Source organism: Stegodyphus dumicola, chromosome 2 (assembly GCF_044657685.1).
Source record: "Stegodyphus dumicola isolate Sdum_Otavi_A_Nest chromosome 2, ASM4465768v1".
In the NCBI taxonomy this organism is placed as follows: Eukaryota; Metazoa; Arthropoda; class Arachnida; order Araneae; family Eresidae; genus Stegodyphus; species Stegodyphus dumicola.
In genome coordinates, this window is record NC_140769.1 from 161,886,663 (window position 1) to 161,904,350 (window position 17,688).

Consider the following 17,688-nt stretch of genomic DNA (forward strand, 5'->3'; position numbering starts at 1 on the left):
ATAATTGCCTGACAAAGGTAAACAAATGACAAGGTAAGCATGGGTAATAATTCTTCGCCTAAATATTTTAATATGCAAGATAGAAATTTACTAAACTCAGTGGCATAAAGCCCTAGTGGGCCAAGGCCAGCAGTGCCCCGAAATCTGATTTCTTAAATGTGGGCCTGGGGTGCGTAAGCATATGCCTTGAACAAGTACTCATCTTGCCGCAGAAGTTTACTATTTTTATCAATAAATATTTTAAACTGTCTTCATTACAGTATTTTATTAGCCCAAAAAAGGCTATTAGTTTCGAAATGGGCTTTTGCGTCGAATTCCTACAAGTGCGTCGTTTCACTTTTCATTCGAGTCTGTTGCCCTTCGGGCAAATGTAAGATATTTATATTTCAGCCTAAATATGTCTGTTTTGGATTAACAAATTAAATAAGCTGATTGAAAGACTCAGATGCAGTTCTTATTAACATTCGTTTTTAACTTTTGAATCGGTTACATTCAAACAATAAAAACCCATTTAATTAACGATCTATCTAATTAAAAATATTCAATATTTTCATAGAATGACGTTATATATCTTTTATTATTCCTTTCATAGTTTGTAAAACTTTTCTGAATTTTGATTAACAACCTCAACTATTTCAAAGCGAGCAATGGCAACACTATGCGAGGAAAAAAACATTTTTATCTCCAGCCATGAAGTTCTAAAGATACGCTGTTTTTAAATATTTTGTGATTTTTGCCGATGAATTGAATTTTACATCGGTTAAGTGCGAGGAACATAATATTTCATAAATAAAGGTAACACACGAAACGTTAAAAATAAAAAGATTTATAAGCCATATTAATAAGAAACAAGAAAACTGAACACTGAGCATTGATATGATAAACTTAGAAAATACTGGGAAAAAAAAAAAAAAAAAAAAAAAAAAAATGTATGCTAACACTTAACATTGCATCGGGAATTCTACACATATGTTGCTTTTAAAATTGTTGTCTTTCTGTTGAATTATATACGGCATAAGTGTGAAGAAAACGACGCTTAATAATAAACTTGGGGAAAAAAAAAAAAAAAAAAAAAAAAAAAAAAAAAAAAACACTTTTAAAGTTATATCTGCAACTAGTAGTTATCATGATTAGTAAAGGTATAAGTATAATAATGCAATAATACTTTCCAATTTTTCTAAAAATAAGTAATTATATATTTTTATTAAGCTACTTGTTCAGCTGTGAGGTACACCAGTATTGTACCCTTTGCCCTTTTCTCAAAGGATAGCAGAGTAATAAAAAATTAATGCAAATCAATCTTAGATTAGCTTTCCAGATAAAAGATTAAATTATTAAAATTAGATTTATTAGAATATTTCGTTTTTTTTGGGGGGGGGAGGAACAAGTTATGCTTGTGTACTACTGAGCATGCGTGTGTAGTACTGAGCACGTGACTTCACGACTTCATGTTTGCTTCGCATTCACATAAATAGAAAATTCCTTTTCACAGAGTTTTAATTAATTTTATGTGTTTGCTTGGGTAAAATCTTAGAACTTTGATTTTGATAATATGTGAATAAGTATGAAATCTTGAGCTGTTGTTAATAATAACGACGGATTTTTAAATCAGAGCTGTGGATGGGGACCTGAATTAATTATTTATATCCTTAAATGTAATTTCTATATTTCTGGGCTACTACTTCCATTGTTTCTTAAAATTCCAATGAAGTCCTCCGATATGTCCTTTTAATAGGCGTCCCACGCTTGACCAAAACAGGCTAAAAAGTCTAAAAAACTATTTTTACTCTTTAGTAGAGTATATAACTAAAACCGCATAACTTACAAAGTTCCCTTTTATAAATATTTTATTTTGAACACATATTTTCTAGTTTCGCTATTCATCCAATTTTTTCAGTTCCGTTCTCTTTGGTTACAGGAGACAGTTTTCTATTCGAGTTCTACATGAAGAGTATTTTATTTTGCATTTTAAAACTCAGCTGAAACCAATAGATGGCAGCACTAGAATTTTAGAAATAGTTCATAGAATTCACCTGAGAAGTTGTCGTCAGGATGGCCGAGCGGTCTAAGGCGCCAGGTTTAAGCTCTGGTTCTCGAAAGAGAGCGTGGGTTCGAACCCCACTTCTGACATATGGTGTTTCTTTTGTATCTTTAAAAGTGCGGAACCGTGAACGAATGCACTATCACACGCCAAGTAAATAATTTTTTAAGAGCTTCTGCCGGATAAAAATTACAACAACGATTATATTTATATATTTTAAAAATTTTATCCGTGTATTAAATTCTAGATTAGCAAGGATTTAAATATCGTATCGGTGGCGAGTGCCCGAAATGGGAACTGGTTTAAGAAGGGGGGGAAAAACAACCTGCAGCACCTTTAGTGAATTAAACCGTGGTGAAAAAAGCGGGATGTACTTGATCTTTCAATTCTAACAGCCATAAAAAACTACTGTGATTTTGATAGTTTTAGGGGCCGATGCTTATTTCGATCTGAAAGCTTCTCAAAGAAAATTTAGGTTCAGTACATTTAGATAAACGACTTGCGACAACAGTTATCTCAAGAATATTTCGAAAGTGAGAAGAACATCTTATTTTGAAAAATTTCAGGTACTTAATTTTCCTATTATATCATGTTTAAATTTATTTTACTGATATTTTTATTTGCAGTAAACTTTATTCTGTTTTAATTTATATTGCGTTATTTTTCAATATTTCAGATATTAATTTTTCCATGATAAATTCTCAAATTCTTTCAGTTATGTTCCGGTTAAGGTTTTTATGCCTTTAATTAATTTGCATGCAGTAGTTCTTAATAAATGTGTCTCTTTAACATTTCTTTAGTGTCGAAATGAAAATTAATAACTACGAGCACTCCATGTTTTTTGGTGCAGTTTTGTATTAAGTATTATATCGATCTCCGTGCGGTTACCTGGAAAACATGAGAGTTTTAATGGTACTTATTTAAGTACTTATTTAAGTAAAATGTGCTGTAATTCGAAATAATTTAACTCGTATTTGTACAAAAGTATGGGGGCGGGGTTCTTTTCTTTTTTTTTTAGCTGGCTTTGCTCAAAGCATTCTGTAGCTCGATTTATCAGCTGATATTCCACCAAATTTGGTAGGAAGACTAATGATGACCCGGGAAGAACGATTCCGTAAAAAATAGTTCCAAAAGTTACTGATAGCAGAAAGTGTGGCGCTGTAGTCTTCTACACAGCTGAGAATTATACAAATGAATAATAAAGAAGAAATTTCGGTGTGAAATTACTTTAATACAGCAAATAAACTACCCCAAAGAGTTACAGCGATAATAGTTCAGTAGTTCAGTGTACCATATTATTTTATTCAGCTATATACCTTCCTCGATGAGGGCACAGACCTCTTTCCAATGTGATTCTTCTCGTGGATCACATATTCCATCTTGTACACAACATCTCCACGGTCGAAAGTAACAGGTCACTAGGAATGCTTCCGATTGTCCTTTAAAGTAGTTAAGGTCGGGTCCACACACATAATATGCTGACTAGTTTCATCACTGTGGAATGATAAAACTAGTCAGTATATCATATGATACCTTTTCACGGTAATTGTACAGTTCTGTAAGTGCAATATTCTTAAAAAAAAATGGTCCGATGAGGAAATCTGCTGTTGAAACCACTATAAACAGTGACTCTTTATGAATCTAATGAGTTTTCTTGAACTGCAGGGGATTATTCGGAAGCCCAGATTAAAAATGTATGAGTGTTAACAGCATATGGGGCTCATCTCTCCAAGGCCAAGCATCGTCGACTTCCATACTGGCAAAAAATGTCAGAGTAAATGCTGCGCATTTATCATAATAATTGTGTTTTAATTTCTGCAAGGGGCTTATCTTGTATGTGTAAAAGTGGAGAACTTTTACACATTTACCTTGCAGTCGAAAGATTTAAATCCAGTTATTGCTCTACTCCTCGGCAATGCTACTGCCAACAGTGGTCCCGTGGGTGCCGTTAACGATAGCAGTCGCGACATCAGTAACTGTCTGTTTTGGCACTGGGTTCGGCCGACTTCCAGACCGATCTGCTAAGGATACAGATTCTCCAAATTTTGAATCATGCCTTTCAATGCTTTAATTAATAAAGGGTCTTTAGTTTGCTCATCTCAAGAATAGAGGGGCTACGTTCGATTGATGAAGAGAAAGCAACTTCACAAATAAAGCACGCTGAGCTACAGTGAGACTCCTGATGAACTCAGATAACATTCGGAATCTTCTTCGATGTTTTCCCCTTCTCTTTAGAGACTGAATACTGCTGCTGTTTGCGAAACCGTGCATTTGCATTTTAAAATTTTAACCTGCCTTTGACGTGAAGCTGCGTAGACTACAACAGCGCCAAATATTCTCCTATCGGTAACTTTCGGAACTAATTTTTTAATTGAATCTTTTTTCCCATGTCCTTATTAGTTCCCCTTGCCAAATTTAGCGGCATTTCAACTGATAGATCGAGCTGCAGATGGCTCTGATAAGTGTCATTTTAAAAATAAGCACCTTATAAATGGATTGTTGGAATCGCAGATTGGCGAAAATGAAATTATGCTATTGAAAATTTATAATGAGCAATTCATTAAAAAGAAGAACATTTTTAATGAATTGTACTCGGATATCGATATTCTTATTACTGATGAAGTCTTACAAGAATTAGATAAATTCCTCTGAAGAACATAATGAAAAATTTATTTATCATAAAGTGAAAGTAAGCAATTGTTTAAAATCATAAGAAGGGAAGTAAATTAGTTCACCAACCATTGGTTATTCAGTTAATGTTCTTATAACTGTTAAAACGAATTTACCGTCAATTTATGGGTGGAGTTTTATAATGCATTTGAAAACGTAAATGATTTAAATCGAGTATTTACAAAAATAGAAATATTCTATTAGCTGGCCCGGCTGTCAGCTGTGTTGCTGGATTTAGTTTAGCGTAATCAAATTATAATTATTTATTGACTTCACTTATTAAAAGAAAGATTTGGTCATTAGTAATTAACAGTCATGTGAATAAGTTGTTAAACGTAGAAGCTGTGAAGCATATTTCGAATGCAAAAGGTTTATGAAAGTTGTACGAGGATTTAGAAGTAAACTTAGATTCATTAAAAGTAACGAGTGGTAGCTATGGATACTTTACTCGTACCCATTATTTTAAAACTGTTACCTGCAGAATTAACATAACCTTTAATAAGACTCGTAAGTTGAGTGACAATATCGAGATATCAGTAGTGGTATTTATAAAGCATGAGCTTTATAAAGCAGTAGAATTTATAAAGCATAAGCTGAAGTGTTGTGAATCAACGCTGTTCGTAAGTTACAATAAATGCGTTCGTGAGTAACCCTAAATGCGTTGCCCTTAGGTATACAAGAATTATTTTGAATATTTACCTAATCCTTTGAAGGCCAAAGCGACCGAGATGGCCTTTCATTCAAACGACTACAATCGCCCAAAACGACCCAGATTGCAATGTCGTTTTCTTCCCTCCCCTAAGCTATGCAACAGCAGGGGCAGTTTTTTCAAATGCATTGTATCAGTTTGTAAGGATCTTAAGTTTTACTAACGTTTATTTTATTTTAAATCTTTACTATCACTTCTTATTTTCTACTTCCGGCCAGAATTATAAGCGTGAAGGTTTTTATGCAAAGTTTGTCTGGCGAACGCCAAGTATTTAAGTTGTGGCCTTTTGCCAAGCAAGAGAGAGAGGAAGCAGTGAGTCAAAGCAGGCCGCTTACCTCAGAAGTTACTTAGTTGCTGTTTGCCTTCCAGGCCAGAGGTTTTAATCCTCTTGATAAATTCAAACGTATTGTAGTGTTCACAGTCTCTGTACTACATACGCTTCCTGTTATTATAAGGCCAATCTTCCACGTTTATTATTCTAAAGTTAAATTAGAGTTTAGTTTTATTTTTATACTTTTACGTTAGACCCCGAGTAGCGGGTCAGTGTATTCCGAAGTACGGAAGTTATTGTATATAGAGAAAAATAAAGGGTTTTGTATACCCTTCGTCTGTATCCTGTCTACTTACCACAATTAGTGAACATAGCTTTAGTGAGCTCTCTGTTCCGAGTCAGGTCCTTGTATGTTCCCGAAGAAGGTTAGAAGGAACATTGAACCTGATAGTGGCGCCCGACGAAGAAGAATAACCATGGCCGAGTTTCAAGAAGAGCCTGTGCTGCCTGCAGAAGCGGCTCAGAATCCAGAAATGCCAGCTGCCGCCCTGGAAGGATTTGGTTACATCGTCCAGACCATGCGCGCTTCGATGAAACCAGAAGCAACATTTAACGGAAACTCACCGGTAACCAGTTTTTTGGAAAAATTGGATGACCACTTCATGCTCTACCCCGTGCACGAGTTTCAAAAAGTTACCTTAGCTACCAGCGCTTTGAGGGGCCAAGCGCTTAACTGGTTCAAATGTATAGGCAGAAGTCTCTTGGGTCAAGCAGGAAGTCCAACCTATACTTACGAAAATTTCAAGACTGCCCTACTAAAAGCCTTCCCTGTTGTAAGGGATCGTGCGAAATTAGAAACGGAACTTTTCAGTATATATCAACAAAGAATCGAAAACCTCTCGAGCTTTATTTCAAGAAAAATTCACGTGTTCAAGCTCTTGTATGGAAACCGTCCGGATCCTGAAATAATTCAAGTGATTTTGCCGAGGTTACTGCCCCAAGTGCAAGACTTTATTGAATTAAGAAATCCGACTACACTGGGAAAGTTATTTGAGCTAGCAATCCAGTTTGAAAGTAGAAGAACGGCGGACGTCGAAAGAAGACGCCAATATCAACAGCGAAACCAATTTGGTACGCCAAGACTACAGCAAACTCAAGCATACGGCTACGGAGAAAAAGCGAATCAGTGGGCAAGGAAACCCGAGCATTCAAAAACAGCCGGCGAACGTCGACAGTTCAATAGCAACCCAGGAAAAAAGTCTCAAGGCCAGGGGAAAAAGAACGAAAGCACGGAAAGGAAAAATAATTTAAACTAAAACGGATTTCTGCTGACGTGAGGGTGCGGAAATCCGAAGGCCACGAAAACCCCTCTTCCTACAAGTTAAATACAGTAATGGTGAAAAATTTGACTCTTCCGAAGATTGAAGTCTTGGTGAATAATATCCCAGCCACCGCACTCCTGGATACCGGCGCGCAGTGTTCCTGTATGGCAGAAGAGTTTTTTAGGAAATATTTTTGCAAATACCGCATATATAATGCGGATAATACGACAGTGTTAGCGGCGCAAGGAGAAAAATGTAAGTGCGTAGGTAAAGTACCTTTGTATATCCGTATCAAGGACGAACAAGTGAAGGTGATGTTTTTTAAAGTAAAGAATCTGCAAGCACATTTAATCTTAGGAATAGATTTCCTTTCAGACGCACAAGCAACACTGGATTTTAATGAAGCGTCCCTTAAGCTGACAATGAAACCAGTTCGTACTGAAAACGCTGAACCGCCGATGTTAAAACTTGACCACCTGCCTAATGACGAGCAAGATAGAATCCGACAAGTGGTAAGTGAATTTGCTTCGTTATTTAGTGATATTCCAGGATTTACTCAGGTTACTAACCATAGTATTGACACCGGAGATGCAATGCCAGTTCGCCAAAAACCATACCGGTATGATAAGAATAAGGAAAAAATTATAGAATGGCATATTACCAATATGCTACGTAAAAAGATCATAACGCCCATCTCAAGTAGTTGTGCTAGCCCGGTGGTTTTATGTAAGAAAAATAATGACTATCCTTTGGAGCATCCAAAAAGGTGGAGATTCGCTATTGATTACCGTAAATTAAATTCCATAACGAAATATCCGGTATATCCGTTACCGATCATAGAAGAAATTTTAAGGAACATAAAATCAACCAAATTTATGACGACTTTAGACTTAACTGGTTATTTTCAAATAGGGGTGAGGCCTGAGGACGTGCCTAAGACTGCTTTTATAACCAAGTCTGGCACTTATGCATTTTTGCGTATGCCGTTTGGCCTTTCAGGGGCCCCGGCAACATTTCAGCGATGCATGGACATTGTGTTAAGACCTGTTCTTGGAAAGTCCACATTTATCTATTTAGACGATATCATTATTACTAGTGATAATCTCGACCAACATGTACAGGATTTAAGACAGGTGTTTTCTTTATTAAATGAGGCCGGTCTAAAAGTTAATGTCGAAAAATGCAAATTTGCAGCCCCTGAATTAAAATATTTAGGTTACAAAATATCTCAAAAAGGGATCGAGACAGATGAATCAAAAATAATCGCTGTACAAAAGTATCCGACTCCAAACACGGCAAAGAAGCTCTCTTCTTTTCTAGGACTTTGTTCATATTATAGGTCCTTTATAAAAGATTTTGCGGCTATCGCTGAGCCATTGTTAAAATTAAAAAGGAAAAAGGCAAGATTCTCGTGGACGGACGAAGCCAATAGTGCTTTCGAAAAATTAAAACAAGCATTAACGCAAGCCCCTGTGTTGAAATTTCCTGAAAAGGATGAGAATTTAGAAATTTCAGCGGATGCTTCGGATTATGCGGTGGGAGCGGTACTTTCGCAAAATCAGCAGCCCGTGGCATTTTTTAGCCGAACTTTAAATCAAACACAAAGAAACTATTCCGCGACCGAGAGAGAGGCACTTGCAGTTCTGTTAGCAGTGCAAAAGTTCCGAGTCTATTTTGGAAAGGCGCCGCTAAGAGTATACTCTGATCATGCGGCGGTAACTAGATTGTACTCAGGGAAAAATTTATCCCCAAGGTTAATGAGATGGGCACTCAAGCTGCAAGAATATAATCTGGTAATCAAGCATACCCCTGGAAAGGAAAATATCGTAGCAGATGCCCTATCAAGGATTAAAATAGACGAACAGGGTAATACCGTAAAAGTTGCAATGCTTACAGCGTGTACAATAAATTCCCGAGAAACTGTAATAACAGAACTGGGTAAGGATCCTGAGTTTGGAAGTATTTATGAGCATTTGAAGGATCCTGAAAATTTTAGCCACCAAGATATTGTGGCGATAAGAAATAGGGCGGCCCATTACGAACTAATAGATGGTCTATTATTCTACACAAAAACTACGAATTCCAACATCGAATTTCGACCTGTTATCCCAGCTAGTCTTAGATTAAATATCCTGCAAGAGCTCCATGACAGCCCTTTAGCTTCTCATGCTGGTATTCGAAAAACTATCCAACGCGTACGCGAGGCAGTCTACTTTCCTGAACTGCAAAAGTTAACAAGGGCGTATGTCCAGTCCTGCCCAACATGTCAAGCCGTTAATTATATTAATTTCCGCCCGGCCGGGTTTCTAAATAGTATTAAATCCGAATTTCCAAATGAAATAATTGGCATCGATTTATTGGGCCCTTTCCCAAAAAGTCAGTTGAATAAAAGTCGCTATCTCCTTGTTATGGTTGATCATTTTAGTAAATGGACCGAAATTGTTCCCTTAAAACGAGCCTCCGCGAAATTAGTTACTGATTCTATTTTAAATAAATATATTTTAAAATACGGGGCGCCCCTAAAAGTTATATCGGATAATGGTCCTCAATTTGTAAGTAATATATTTGAAGACATGTGCCAAAAACTGGGCATACGTCATTTAAAAATGGTCCCGTATCGGCCGCAATCAAATATAGCGGAACGGGTCAATAGAAATATAGTGAAAATTATCCGTAGTTATGTTAAAAATTTTCATAAAAGCTGGGATAACTATGTCAATGAATTTGCTTTCGCCCTTAGGACCGCAAAACATGATACAACGGGCAAAACTCCTGCTGAGTTATTTCTAGGCAGAAAGATTATAACACCGTTAGATAAATTATTTTATGTGCAACAAAGAGCCCCAGAATTTAAAATGGGTGATATAGAAAAACTAATAAAAGAAGCAAAAAAGAATACGGAAGTAGCACAAAGAAAACAGAAGCTATAATATGATTTGAAACGACGGGGAGTAATTTATAAAGTAGGGGATGAAGTTTTAAAAATTAAGCATTCACTTTCTTCAGCACCAGAAGATAAAACTGCCAAATTTTTTCCACGATTTGAAGGACCATATGTTATAGAAAAAATAACTCACGCTGTTGTAGTGTTAAAAGCCAGAAATGGTGAAACCTGTTCCGCAAACATTGATCAAATCAAGCCCTACTTCGATCGTAATAAAATGCAAATCTTTTCAGATCTTTTGCAGGATCCGGCACGGCAGACACCGCAGGTACAAGCTCCAGAGGTGGAAAAACGACAAGTACAAGGGCAAGCCAATGAGAGACAGAAGCAAGTGAAAAGAAAATTGCCCCGCGGAAAAATTGAAGGTAACAAGAAAAAGAAGCCGTTCCACCGTCCAGAAAAGAGAGTTCACGGACACCCCCAGAATGAAGAAGGGAGAAGGACGACGTATGTGAAGAGAACCAGGAGAAATGACGGCAACTATAACCCGGCTTTAAAACGGAAGATCTACTCATCCGACAGAACTCTCCGCAGCAAAAGTCGCCGAACTGCGGAAGGGCCATCAGCGGCGGAGGAAAAGTTACAAGGAAAATTTGAACGGCCAACAACGAGGTCCAAGCAGGAACACGACAGAAGTTTCTCGGTTCCGCCAAGACCAGCTGCCATCAAACGGCCAAGACCACAAGCAGAGGAGAAAAAGAAGGTATTCAAGGGTGGCCGAACTGGTGAAAAAAGGAAGCTTCCAGAGGAAAGCACTGAAAGGCGAGCCCGTACAAGAAGGAGGATAAATGAAACTACTATCTGCAGTACCTTTAAAGACTGGGCCCAGAAAAGGATGTCCGAATAATACAAAGATAAGTAAAATTTTATGTTACTTTGCAAACTTAAGTTAATCTTTCATTCTTACTGCAAGTGGCAGATTTCAAGAAGTTTTACCTCATGCGAGGTCTACCTTTATCGCCAAAAGGGCGAGAAATGAGTTGTGACCGATTTTCTTATTATGTTTTTCAATTACTCGCGCGTAAAACTAAAGTTGATGTATAATAGCGTTGTGTAAAGACTTAAATATTGTAAAAAGTTATTGTATAAATTTTATTTAAAACATTCTAGCAAGAGAGAAGTTTTAGTCTGAAAGACTTTTTGAAATGTATTATTTCAATGTAGAAAGAATTGGCACTTGCTTTGAAAAGAATAGAAGTTAACAAGGTACTACTAATGTATGTTTTCAAATGTGTAAAATTAACAGCATGTTGACATGTTCTTATATACAATGTGAACTGTTATTTAAAATGTTAAGAAATACCGTGATATGGTAAAAGTGAAAGTAATGTTAAAAATTTGTTATTCGTGTGACTGTAAAGACTAAATCATGGCGAATATGTGTTAAAGGTTGAATGATGTAGTTAGGCTCTCAGACGCTACACTTTAGAGTTAGCCACTTTTAGAATAGTACCTCAGGCTTTAGAGTTGAAATTAGGGTGTGTTAAGAGGTCTCGTTATGTTGAATTTTAACACGTTAGTGTTTTGATTGTAGGAGGAAGTGTGGCACACGTAGACAGAAACACATTCGTGTTTGGTGTTCTTTTACAACACATGTCAGAGAGCACGGGGAGAGATAATTAAAATAGTCATGAATGAAATAAGAATGTTAAGAGAAGTATAATTGTATATGTTACTATGCCATTTCATTGTGTAACATTTCATTAAACTAGTTTTCCTTCCAGATCTCTGGAAGGAACCAGAATTGAATAAAACCTCCTGTTTAGATGCAGTACAGATGAAAAAAAATTGTTGTATATCCTGGGAGCTGCTATTGTAACAAATTTCTTTCTTTTAAATTTCTAGTTTCTAGCGAAGTATGTTTGTAAAAGATTGGCCTCGCGTTAGATTCTAGAGCTAAAAGTTTTCAACAAGGTCGTTTTAGACCTCAGTTTCAAACTAATTAACTCTGGCGGGAAGTATGTAAGGATCTTAAGTTTTACTAACGTTTATTTTATTTTAAATCTTTACTATCACTTCTTATTTTCTACTTCCGGCCAGAATTATAAGCGTGAAGGTTTTTATGCAAAGTTTGTCTGGCGAACGCCAAGTATTTAAGTTGTGGCCTTTTGCCAAGCAAGAGAGAGAGGAAGCAGTGAGTCAAAGCAGGCCGCTTACCTCAGAAGTTACTTAGTTGCTGTTTGCCTTCCAGGCCAGAGGTTTTAATCCTCTTGATAAATTCAAACGTATTGTAGTGTTCACAGTCTCTGTACTACATACGCTTCCTGTTATTATAAGGCCAATCTTCCACGTTTATTATTCTAAAGTTAAATTAGAGTTTAGTTTTATTTTATACTTTTACGTTAGACCCCGAGTAGCGGGTCAGTGTATTCCGAAGTACGGAAGTTATTGTATATAGAGAAAAATAAAGGGTTTTGTATACCCTTCGTCTGTATCCTGTCTACTTAACACAATTAGTGAACATAGCTTTAGTAAGCTCTCTGTTCCGAGTCAGGTATTTGTATGTTCCCAAAGAAGGTTAGATGGAACATTGACCCTGATAAGTTTACTGCATACAGCTTGTCCTAAAAGGCAAATGGACGCTTCTTTGTTAGAAAGTAAAAAGGATTTTATTTGAAACCTCATATCTCTTTGTGTGTTAATGGATGTGAAGGAGAGGAAGCAGACGAGATGTTTAATGGATGGGACGGGCATTTCGGTATTTTAAGCGTACAGGTTAGTGAAGGCTTCGCTTTTTAAGAGCTTTAAAGAGCTGTTCCCACTGGGGTTTATCTGAGCTAACGGAGACCATTGACGTAGCTGACCCATCTCTAAAAACATTTTTTTCCATAGGGCAGCAAGTTGAAAAATCTGAACTGCAGGCATACTGTAGCTAGTCGACACATGGAACGGACTCCGTTACCTCAGATAAACCCCAGTGCATACTTCCCTTAAGAGTTAAACTGAAATGAAGAACATAGCTATATGTAACGAGAATAGTGCAAGTTTGCCTTAGAATGTTATCTACGAATGCGTCGTTTCTTTGTCCTTTATATGCTTTAATTAGGTTTATTCGTTCGGTTTCGATTTATTTGATTATTGTAAAACACATTAGCGCGATCTAGCCTAAGGGGAGTTAGACTTTCGCTGAGGCTTTTTAAGGGAAATTAGCTCGTATACACTTTACACGCGGTGAAAATCACGAAAATACCCATGCAGCACCCGCTCACCTGGAATCGAACCCAGGTCGGAGCTGCCAGTATTCAGCGACCTTATCGCTTGGCCGCTGGTGGGCCCAGGTTCACTTCTATCCTAGTTTTTTCGGAATTTATGAAGTATTTTTGTTTGAATATTAAATTCTGAATTTATTTAGTTGACTTTAAAGTACATATGCATTTTGATCAATGTATGGAAAATGAGGATCACTAACACCGAATGATTCCAAGCAATCAGATTGTATTGCTTCTTCATCCTTTGTTCTGAAGCATACAGCTGGTTAAAAGAGAAAAAGTATTTAGTACCGTGGTGGAATTAATCTCATTTATTTATTATGTATGATGGTAACAAGAAATAAAATGCCATATATGTGCGATTCTAATTCCATAGGCTAACATTTTTCTCGCCCGATGTGCAATTTAACTGTCTATCTCACGAGTAAAATTGATGGAACACTCGCCATTTTTTTTTTTTTTTTTTTTTTTTTGAAAGTGAGATGAATGATATTATACCTACTGAGAGCCAAAACACTTAAGACCTATTTGTATTAATATATGAAGATGTTATATATGATTTAATATGTTTCATTAAATTTGTTTTGTTTCAAGATAACTTGTGACCTGCCCAAGATAAAAAACCACATATATGTTCGAATAATTGTATGATACCAAAGGGCCCGCCATTAAAAAAAAAAAAAAAAAAAAAAGATGAAGTCTTATTAAAACGTGTGAATTTTTTTTTAAGTTGCCTACTGTGCTAGATCATTATATGGAGTTTAATATTACCTGTTATGTACGATCATTTATCCTATCATTATATCAGTATTACCTGTTATGTATGATTTTACATGCTACGTTTAATATCCATGATAAATAAAATGTCAAATGTTCTCAAATAGCTGAAAATGTGCAATGCTAAGTAAAGTAATGCCAATTTAAAATACGTACCTTCAGTTAGAATGGATGTGTTAAAATATTATGTTTTATTTATTTATTTATTACGTGCTGCGCCCTTAGGCACTACACGGAAAGGGAGGGATGCCCCGTGGAGGTCTTTTTAAGGGAAACTGGCTCGTATCCACGTTACACATGGGGAAAACTTCGCCCATGCAGCCAGCCCGTTCGCCGGGACTCGAATCCCGGAACGAACTACCAGTGTTCAGCGGCTTTTACCGCTCGGCCGCTGGTGGGCCAAAATATTGTGTTGGATCATTATTTGGAATTCATGTCAGTAGTTCCTGTTATGTGTGATGCTTATGCAAAATTTTATTTGCTAAGTATGATGCAAAAGATGATAAGCTTTCATTTCTGTGGTTGAAGATTAAAGGCCCGTTTCCACTACTGCGTATGCGTTGCGGTGCGTATGCGTTTCTCCAATCAGCGAGTGAATTCACTTTGATTGACATCTGCAATCCGGTCGGTGTGCGGTGACGGATGACATACGGATGGAGTTCAACAATGTTCGACTTCTATCCGTATGTCTGCGGTTGCGTTGGGGTCACGTGGTGAAAAAGGAGCAATCAGGCAAAGAATCTGTAAGGAGATTCAAAGAGGTGCAGTGACTAAAAATTAATGGCGGCAGAAGTAGCGATGAACGCTCGCTAATAGGGAAAGAATGTTTTGCTAAAAAATACTTATTTCTGAATTAACATTATAGCGAGAAATCTGCGTGCTGAAAATGACAGCAATCAGCTGAATTTAGTTTAAAATGATAAGAAAAACAAGATAACTGCAACTACAGTACTTGTTCGTTCAAGAAAATCAGCGGCAAAAATTATCATTCCAAGTCCATGAAATAGCAAAATTTGTTCTGATAATCATTTTTTAGTTCTGCATACTCATTTAGCTTTAATGAAAATGAATGTCTGACTATATCAAACTGCTATAGCAAATTAGATATGATTAAAAGATTTGCTATTTTTTTCTTTTGAAACAGGTAAAAACTAAAAACGTTAATTATAAATTAAATTTGATAGCCTTTTAAATACTCCAGTTCATTGAAGAGTATGTTAAATTTGTATTTCCCTTTATAAATATATCTTTTTGGATAACATATATTTGTAAACACATGAAATATATTTTTAGCAGCCCGTTTAACTTCAATCGGAACGCCACTTTAAAAGATAATGATTTTTCCAAAAAATGTACTAGAAGCTGAAGAACAAACTCTGGTGAATTTTTCAGACAATAGCAAAGTGAAATAGGACCAAAAAACTTAAGTTTTAAGAATTGATTTACTTGATGATATATATAACCCAAAATATGCATGCGACTTACGTGTAATCCTAGCATAGTGGTAAAGCTGATGGTAACGATGTCTACCTTTTGGAGTCGTGAGTTCGAATCCCATACGCTTTTTGCACCATGTCTGCAACTTTCTTACCTTTTTATTCCAATTTGATCTATATTCGTGTTTTATAATTTATTTCTATTATTATATGCATTAAATATATTGTTTTATTTATGCTATTATTTATTTAAATTTTTCTCGCAAAAAAGTTTGAAAATTATATAATACTAATTTAAAGCATATCCTGTACATATATATTTGAATTTAACAAACATTCTCTATTCGTAAAAAGCAAATTTAAAGTTAATTAAATTTAAATGAAATTTAATGCAAACAAAGAAATGATTAATTATTGCTGTGCAAGTATCAAAATCCATGAATAAATATATAATTCCAAAAATTTATTAATCCTTAAAAAATTTATAAAAATGCATAAGTGAATAATGGGATAGATTATTAATCCTAAAAAATTATAAAAATGCATAAGTGAATAATAGGATAGATTATTAATCCTAAAAAATTTATAAAAATGCATAAATGAATAATAGGATAGATTTAATCCTAAAAAACTTATAAAAATGCATAAGTGAATAATAGGATAAATAAATTTTTGGAATTATATATTTATTCATGGATTTTGATACTTGCACTTGATTTACATATGCTCTCAGAATTTAAATGATATTGTATATTAGTTCGCAGCAATAATTAATCCTTTATTTGTTTGCATAAATTTCATTTAAATTTAATTAACTTTTAATTTTTACGAATAGAAAATGTTTGTTAAATTCAAATTTCATTCCTTGCAGCAATGGCGCAAGAGAATTATTTAAATTTAATTTATTTTGAAACCCTGCAGATATATATATATATATATTTTCGTTTCACTTTTATGTGAATGTATATACATGTGCTCAGACTTTGGGATGTTTACGACTCTAAACTTTCATTCCAATTAACATGAGACAGTATTAATGCCCTAAACATTTTTTTAACAAAAAATTACTATAATAATTGCTTTTAAATTCAGTCCTCTCCTGAAGAAGCGCAGGAATTAATTAATTAAATATTTCCATTTTCTTTACGTAATGTGTGTATATATAAAGAGAAAAATCTTATTTTTATAACTTCTTGTATAAAAAGAGATATGAATTAAAAATGTTTAAATTAAAAATAATATTTTATGGATTATGTATAAAATATAACTGCCCATAGTGCATTTTAAAACAAACGAGATTTCTAATAAATTATCCAGCTATGACCCTGAAGTCAGCGGTATACAAGCATAGCAAATTTTGCTTAAATATTGTGAACCTTTCCTTACAGTTGCTCTGTACTTTTAAAGTACCAACTATTTTTTAATCCCTTTAACTTTTTTATTTTATGTTATTTATTTGTTTACTTTTTCACTAACAGTACATTTTAGTTTTAATAATATATATATTATTTCATAATATTTAAGGCTTCTAGAAACACAAAATTTTTTAAAAAATTTATTTCAGCTTCTATGGAATTCGTGATGTTCATAATATGCATTATAACCTTACTTATCTAAAATTCTATATCAAATCCAAAACAAACAATACTCGCTTAAGCGGGAAAAATTCAGATGTTCAGCGTCGTAACTCGCGAACTGCTTGCGCCAAAATATTACAGTGACACCTAGCGGCGGAAAATGAAAATATTTTGCGCATACGCAGCAGTGGAAACGCTTGTACGGATGCCGTAGGCGTGTCTTCAATTGACGCAACGCGTTCGTACGCAGTAGTGGAAACGAGCCTTAATTCTATATGTATTTGAGATTTTGTTTCAGACTTCAAAAATCTGATTATAATTCACAGTTATATATTATATTACAGCGTGTATATTCTTCCGCGTAGTTAAAAGTAATTCAATTTGTATATACCTCGTTAAGAAAGTTAAGGCTGTGTTAAGTTTGAATATAATAATGATTATGAGGCTGTGTGATAGATTTTGGCATCATGTTAAGAATCCGTATGATGCGTTCACAAGACAAAAATCTAGTTTTCGAATATATTTAGTGGTTTAAGGTAGGACGTGTACAAGATAATCTAAGAAATTTTTGTAAAGTGTTTCAATGAGTTAATCTTTGGTGATTATTAAAATATAAATTACAATTCTATACAGCACACAATTTGTGACTTATTTTATATTTTTTAATTCTACCAATAGAGGACAGCACTAAAATCTTGGAGTGACTTTATTGAGTCCAATTATATGACTGTC

At 35.1% G+C, this 17,688-nt stretch overlaps 1 non-coding gene across 1 annotated transcript; it reads left to right on the forward strand.

Moving 5' to 3' along the window:
- The first annotated feature begins 2,046 nt into the window (after positions 1 to 2,046).
- TRNAL-UAA (transfer RNA leucine (anticodon UAA)) lies at positions 2,047 to 2,130 on the forward strand. The gene has a single exon. It is a non-coding gene; the product is annotated as a tRNA-Leu (tRNA).
- The last annotated feature ends 15,558 nt before the right edge of the window (positions 2,131 to 17,688 follow it).